Raw genomic sequence first — 8,613 nt, 5'->3', positions numbered from 1 at the left:
AGGCAGGTCACCTTCAGACACACACAGCACCTCTGCATGGCCCATCTATAGGATACCCCACTAAACACACACACACATGATGTCAACTGTATGGCCCAGTCTAGGCCTCTGGCAAACACACACCACACCCTGGGCATATGAGGATACCTGTGCCACATCCCTGTCATCCATACTGTCAATTCAGGGACATGCTAATATGGCTCTGATGCACAGGGTGAATATAGTACAGTGTAGCTATGTAATACTGTGGAAGGTGATAACTGCTTGCATTTGTTATGGGTACATATAAAGGTTGTGTATGTACCTTATTAGCCATGATGCATTATTGCTGTTAGTACCACTGACTGAATATAGTCTGAAATGCTGTATTCTGTTTGTGTTCCAGGTGTCTGTGTGTCTGCAGGATGTGGCCCTGCAGACATTACCAACATGGAGTATGGCAGAGTGGAAATACACCGGCCATGTCATAGCCAAGGTACAGCTTTACATGTATGATTACCAGGTGTGTATGCATGCAACAGTGTGTGAGGGACTCTGCTGTCAGACAGTGAGATCTTGCATACATACCCTTTGTCACATACAGGTAGCCTTTAGACATGTCACCTCAGTGTTGTGTAGTACCACAGGCACATACATACAGAACAGGTTACTGGAATACTGTCAGTAGGTCCCTCACAAGCTTAGCCATTAAATTGACCACAACAGATTCACCTGTCAGCACCTGTTGCCCCTGCCATTTCTTTCCCATACATTCAACCCTGATGCAGTTAGTGAGGGCATGCATGGTACTGTGTATGACAGGTTTGTGGTATGTATTCATGAGTTCACAGGGTGGAACAGGGAGACAAAATGGTACATCCTTCACATAAACACAGTAAAGACTGACACAGGGGATCTGCATAAAGTAACAATCACAGTTGGCAATAGACAGATTAGTAAACCTACATATCCACTTTAATGTACTATATTGCTACATACACATGACATGCCCCACATAGATTATATGGGTCTATATTATTATATCGCACACTGAGAGGAGCGAATTACACATAATCAACCCCATTTAAGTGAAAGCTTGCAACGTCGAAACTTCAGAACAGAGATTTTTTTCCAAGGGAAAAAAGTTGCTGTTCCGAAAAAAAAAACAAAAAAAAAAAAACTGTAAAACATTACATAATGTGGGGGGGCTACAGCCCCCCTACTTAAATATACTAACTCAGAGATTGCACTATAGTTCTGAAAATGGCAAAGTACTGAAAGCAACCAAGCAAATTCTTTCCCAGGGAAAGAATTTGCTGAAAAGCCGCTTCACTATTTTGCCTTTTTGCACTTTTCAGTTCGACAAAAATGCATTCGACAACCTGCATCTACAACAGCATAATAGGGAGCCGATTATATGCGTGGGACATAACCCACTGCCTCTTACAGCATGTAATCTTGTAAATGCCTTCATGGATGGTGAGATAACCCACCAGAAATAACTGGAGTCATCTATTGTTCCTACAAGCCTGGACAAGTGATAGGGTAACAGACATTGTATCAGCCTGATGTTTCAGTCAGGTATGATATCTGATGCTGGTATGTGTGTCACTACACTAACTGTGACCTATTTGCCAACAATATCACATACATGGCCATTGTTAGGGGTCACAGACCACATATTGGTTGGAACATCTGGATATTCCATAGACATCTGTACAGATGACTGGTATGGCCTGTACAACGGTTTAACATGCTGCATGTGAGGCAGATGCTATTAACATGCTATATAAAGTAATGCCATCGGGAGGTGGCAAACAGGCGTGGATGGTACACACATCAAAATGGTATAAGCCACACAGGGGGAACACTTCACAATGCCAAAATCCTGAAAGATCAAATTTCATATGGCCAAGTCCGTATGATCAAACTTTTGGAATCCCGACATTGTGAATGGAGATCTGCATACAGTGTGGAATGAGATTTCCCTTTTCCTCCTTGTAGTGGAATCCCGGTGTTGGAATATTTAAGTAGCAGGGGTGTGGGGGGTGCAGGGGGGCTTGTCCCGCTGCAGAAATATTTAATTTGTTGGTTTCTTTTCTGTTTGAATTTGTTTCAGAATTTCAACATTCTGAAATATCGATCATATGATGTCGATCATATGAAATTCAATGTTTCGGAATTTTGAGATTCTGAAATGAATCCCCCACACGCAGGATATGATTCTCACCCAAACACACACAGTTGCCAGTAATGAGATTAGAACCCCTACCTATCTAATTATTTCTACTATAGTGTTACACAGTTATCAGACATGCCACGGAGCTTATATGATTTCACCTTGTCCCAAAGTACTTCAAAGATGAATGACATCAGTAGGCCTTGTAAACATAGGGTGATGGGAAGTGTACAGGGTGGTACACAACTCAAAATGGTATCACACACACACACACACACACACACACACACACACACACACACACACACACACACACACACACTTGTTAGTATTGAGATTAGAATTCCTGCCTATCTAGTTATTTTTACTATAGTGTTACGCAGTTATTGCACATGCTACAGAGCATACTGAGCTGACAATTGGCCAAAGATGCTGATAAGGGGAATGACTAAAGTAGGTCACTGGGTGGGAAACTTATCAAAATACTTCTTACAAACATACATACTTACACATCCGCATTTGCCGGATCTGAGAGTAGAACCCCTGCCTGTGTAGTTATTTGTACTATAGTATTACGCAGTTATCACACGCGCTACAGAGCTTACTGGGCTGACAATTGACCAAAGGTGCTGATAATGGGAATGACATCAGCAGAACTGATAAAGTAGGTCGCTAGGTCGGAAACTTATCAAAATACTTCTTCCTACAAACATACAGACTTACACACACATTTATACATCAACACACACATTTGCTGGATCTGAGAGTAGAACCCCTGCCTTTCTAGTTATTTGTATTATAGTATTATGCAGTTATCGCACATGCTACAGAGCTTACTGGGCTGACCACTGGCCAAAGGTGCTGATAAATGGAATGACATCAGCAGGACTGATAAAGTGGAGCACCGGGAAGTGTTGTCGGTGGGAATGGCTTAAAACTGTTTCACCTACAAACAAACACACACTCCCTCACTATCGTACACTCAACTGACACACACACACACACACACACACTCACACACACACACACACACACACACACGCACACACACACACACACACGCAGGTGATGTGATATTATAACCCCAACCTCAGTACTATTACACAATGGGGCTCATCTTTTATGCCGGCATGTGCAACTGTTTACATCTGGTATGCCACTGTCCAAAGCAGGACATCACTGTACGCCATTCAGGGTATCTATGTGTGTGACTCACTCTGTCTGTGTCCCGCTGTGTGTCCCTCTGTTCCCCACATCTATGTGTGTGCATGCTTGACATATGTTGTTATCTGTTGCCCATATATATGTCTGTGGATCACATGCAACAGATGCAGATATATCACAAATGGGCCACCTACAGTTAGCTGAGGGTAATCCTGTCTGATGTGTGTGTGTGTGTGTGTGTGTGTGTGTGTGTGTGTGTAGGGACGGTTAAGGTGTACATAGCTGTCTGTATGCACAGACATATATACACAATGCAGTAATATAGTCCATTATGGGTTCCAACATGTCCTGTGATTCTCTACGTGTAGGAGCATGCCCAGTGTGACCTTCTATAGTTAGAGTGGGACTCCATTCCTGAGAACTGTACTCCGGTCCAGGGTTGTGTGTGCTACAGCCATACCTCTCACGAGTGCATAGTATTTTCCTTGGGGTACTGGGTTTGTTTAGCAGACGTTTTTTTCTGACATATCTGTAGTCTGACACTGCAATGTATTGTGTCATTACCTAGTGGCAGACATCCTCAGATCATGACAGTGTTTTACCAGAGGAATACTAGTTGTATGATGCATAAACCAATATTATGAGTGCAGCTATGTACATTCTTGCCCAACAAAGCCAGATGTAAGGTGTGGCTACAGCCAGTTGAGTGACACACACTGTGTAAACAGTCCAGCTACATGGTGACATACTGGCTGGGGATCTCCTCCTTCTGCGGTATCTTTCTAACCTGAGATGTCATATCCTGGTATGGCCATACCTCTCACCTGTACAATTTTTGGCAGACTGACCAGGTGTTTGGCTAGATGGTTCATCCAATCTACGTAAACTTGTGCTTTTATGGCAAGTTATAATGTATACTTGAAGAGTGATGTTACAAAATAATGACAGACATTACTGTTTCAGACTACATAACTTTCAGACAATTCCCACTACTTCAAACCCCTCACCCTACCAATTTTGTCAATATGTAAGGGCGATATTTACAACACATGCCTATCATAGTGCTTTTGTCCCACTTTTATTTCTGCCCTTGTCCAGACATCTTGCTGTTACTGTACAGGCATGTCCATATATGTAAAAGCAAAAATAAAAAAAAAATGAAAATAACCACTGGCAATAGCACCAAAAAGCACTATATTCACAAAAGCCTTAGCACCTCAGCTACACAGCCTTCAAGAAGTCCATTATATGTGTAGTATATTCCACATAGTACTTGACTTCCAGTATGTCAGTGGCAGAGCAGTAGGTGTCATTGACATGCATAATAATTGACACTGCAGTTATCTGCACATGGCCCTGTCAAAGACAGCACTGTACCTAGGGCACTACAAGACGACAGCCAGGAGAACGTGCTAACCAGATCTTGACAGTATTAACCACACATACACATAACTCTTTGACCCCTGCATATTGTGGACATGCAACATATTTTCATGTGCATTGGGACAGCCCTGCCAATGTGTGCTATGCTGCTATTTCCCTGCATTTCTGTGAGTATATGGTGGGTAGCACAGCTGTCAACTGTACACATTTGCATAAACTGTGCTGATATTTGCTTTACATTTTGGTTCCATTTACCATACTATTGTGCCCTGTCATGGGGACTAGAGGCATATCAGTAAAGAACACAGGTCAGATTGTAATGGCATACACTTGAGTTTCAGACTTCTTATCCTTCATAGCCTTACTGTAACTGTGAGACCTGCTGTGCTATCACTGTGTGAGTCTATTGGGGGATAAGTCATCATTGCCACCATTTGTGGGCCTTTGCCAGATATTTCTCTGGTTTTCTACAGCTGACTTGCTGTGTGGGTCTGAGGGGTGGGTATGGGACCCCCACACTGGTATCCATGCCTGTGACCTATAGCCCCCCAGTTAAATGACCCCACACATATACTGCAGTGGGATTTTCCACCGTGAGTACTATTGCATAGTGTGGGGAGGCCAATACTGTGCAGACATTTCCTGGTGTCCCACATAGCTGTCAGTTGTCTGCTGCTATCCCAGTAGGCCACTCCATTCCCTTGCATGCATGCAGCATTATCATAGATATGCTACCAAAACATTCTAATCCATTCATTAATTGTTAAGAAGATGGACTTACCTTGTGTCTGCGGCAGTTGTGAGGATGGTGCTTGAGGGCTGCCTATGTTGGATGCACACAGTGCACTAACTATACATGGTAAGTTGCAGATAATGTGATGTGTGTCATTCATTTTACTGTGTGTGCGAGTCGAGAGAGGTGTCAGTCCCTGGGGTCCCTACAGTGTCAGGTTGTGTGCTATGCATTGCCTCTTTGTCAAGGCCTAAGCATACTGACCATGCCTCCATCTGACTACAGGAGCAGGCTCAGGGACCTCCTCCTGAGTCTCTCTGTGCCTGTGGGGACCTTGCAATGGTGGTGGGCTGTGTGGCCCTTCCCCGTGCTATTCCTGCCACAGTTGTTTTTGTAGGATCATATTGTGTAGCATAGCACATACTATGAACATGTGTGCACATGTGGCTGGAGAATACTGCAAGGCTCCACCAGATATGTCAAGGTAGCGGATCCATGACTTGAGCATCCCAAACACATGCTCTATAATGATCCTGGTATGTGCATGTGCCTCATTATGGCATTCATATGTCAGTGTGTGTGCATTTCTGATGGGTGTCATCATCCATGGCTCCAGTGCATAGCCAGCATCCCCCACCAGATGACCATACGGGATGCCCCAACTGGCAAATGCCTGCTACAGCTGTGCAAATGCCAGATGTGAGAGTCGTGACAGCTTCCAGGGCTGCCAGCAAACACATTCATGATATGTCCTTGGCATTGGACATGACCTGGCAGTTGATGGAGGGGAAGCCCTTGTGGTTTAAGTAGACACTACCCTGTTCACTGGGTGGTGCTTTGATATGGATGTGCATGCAGTCTATTGCACCCAGTACTCCAGGTATTCTGCTCCATGGTGGAAGAGATGCATATTGCTGGTTCTCTCCTTATGGGTGTTGGGAAAGTAAATGTGCTCACCGGCATGTGGTAGCATGGTCTCCAGGAACTGGTGGAGTACCCTGGATGCAGATGCCTTTGAGACCCCCATGATGTCCCCAGTAGGCCTTTGGAAAGTACCTACAGCTAGTATTCTTAAGGCTACACATACCTTGTCATCCACTGGGATGGGTTCCCCTCTGTTGGCTCTGAGCCTGAGTTGAGGCCAGCACAGCTTGATGATTTGCTGCAGTATATCTCTGTTCACCCTGTAGTGCTCTACTATCTTCAGATGATGTAGCCCCTGGTAGGTTACCCTGGGTCTGAACACTCTCCTCCGCCTCCTCCTCAGTCTGTGGCGGTTGTCAGCATTATCCTCCTCACCGCCCTGATCCTCCACATACTGATGGAACAAAGCAATGGCAGCCCCTAACATTTTTCTTGTTAAAATTCCCCCACATGTGTACACCAATGGTGCAGAGTTTGTGGGAAAAACAGACTATATATATATATAAGGTGTATTCATGGTTTATACTGTTGTGCTGCAAATGCTGCATGTATGATTGACTGACTATGATGCATTCCACCCGCTAGCTATGTAATTTGTACTTGATTGCTTTTATTCTGCTATTTTCCTTTTTCTACCTTTTTTCCATTCCCATTTCCTCCCCTTTTAAGCCCCGAGGCTTGCTGCACAAACCCGCTGCCTAAATGTAAACAGTCCTGCTATTTCAGTTTTTTTTTTTGTTTGTTTTAGACCCGGTGCTCACCATGCACACCCATTTAGCTAATGTAAACACTGAGAAATGGCCCTCCCTGGACATGAACATGGTCTTCATTTCATGGAAGAAGTCAATACAGCCTTAGATGCACCCCCTTGCTTAGCTGTGTTTAGCTAAGCTTATCTGGAGGCCATGGAGCTCCAATGTGCTTACACCATGCATGACAACCCCCTTTTCATGTCTGTTGCTCCTCCTACTTACACAATCACATTATAGTACCTACATGGTTAGGTGCAGTTTGGCACTTATAATCTTTTTGTGATTCAGTAAATTTCCCTCATTTGCATACCCCACTGCCTTAATCCCTAGTTACTGCACTACACCAGAGCCTTTCCCCTTAACAACCACTGTTCCCTGGTATTGTTTTGATTTTTCATATGCCATAGACTATAATGGCAAAATGCAGATTTCCCTTAAAATTGTGTTTTCACATTTTTTTTTTATTTTTAGCACAATCCCATTTGCGCGTCACTGCCCTATGCTTAAACGGCTGAGATTGTACAGAAACAAAACTTTTATTTTTAAAAAACTGAATCACTTTTCCATGCCAATGGCCATATATTTGACCATTTGCATGCCTAAAGACTATAATACATGCTTTTATTTGAGCTGTCATGCTTCCGTTTTAATTTTTGCAAAAATGTATTCCCCTAGTAGCCGAATACATTTCTGCAACTAACACTATTCTTGCACAGATGCCTACCTGTTTGCTGAATTGTTAATTCACCTCATTTGCATGGTTTTCACCAGCAAAGGAGGTAATTAGCATTATGCAGTGGTGTCCGTGCAGGAATAGTGTAGGCCGGCATGTGCACATCAGAACAGTAGTATACTAGATCGCTCGGCGGAAATATTCCATGCAGGAAAGGCTACACTCTTCCTGCATGGAAATTTCAGTTTGTTGAATCCCAGGGATTATGTAGGAATGCAAAAATGTAGATGAGTTTTGGAAACACTTATGTCCTGCATAAAGGTTTCTAGTAGAGTTGCTACATCTAATACCATACTCTTTTGAATCACTGCTATCCTACCTTTCAGTGACCCAAAGAAATACATAATGGAGCAAGTGATTAATGGTTTTTGGGAGAGCGATTAATGATAATCATTTTTCAGTTTCAGAGGCTTCCCTAGGAAAGGGACAAAACAATATTGGTTAAAATGCTAGCATTACTGCATTGAACTGGAATATGTCATATCTGTCCCCAGCACTCTTAACATGCTTTGAGGTGAAATCAAACAGGAACACTCACCCAATACTTCAGACTTTGATGTACTTGACTATTTTACAAGTAGAGACCAACTGGTCTTTTTTGTTCTGGTATATGTGTGACCTTCAATCAAAGATAAGATGATATGTATGGCATAACTCTTTGTTGATGGTCTGAGTTTTTGTACTTTAATTCATTTTAATTTTAACCTGCACTTTATTGCAGACAATTGTGTGCCCTGTATACAGGCAGACTTCAATGTTATATAAT

The sequence above is a fragment of the Protopterus annectens genome, chromosome 2.part0 (assembly GCF_019279795.1).
Source record: "Protopterus annectens isolate FY-2018-M chromosome 2.part0, PAN1.0, whole genome shotgun sequence".
NCBI lineage: Eukaryota > Metazoa > Chordata > Ceratodontiformes > Protopteridae > Protopterus > Protopterus annectens.
This window is presented reverse-complemented; position numbering follows the sequence as displayed.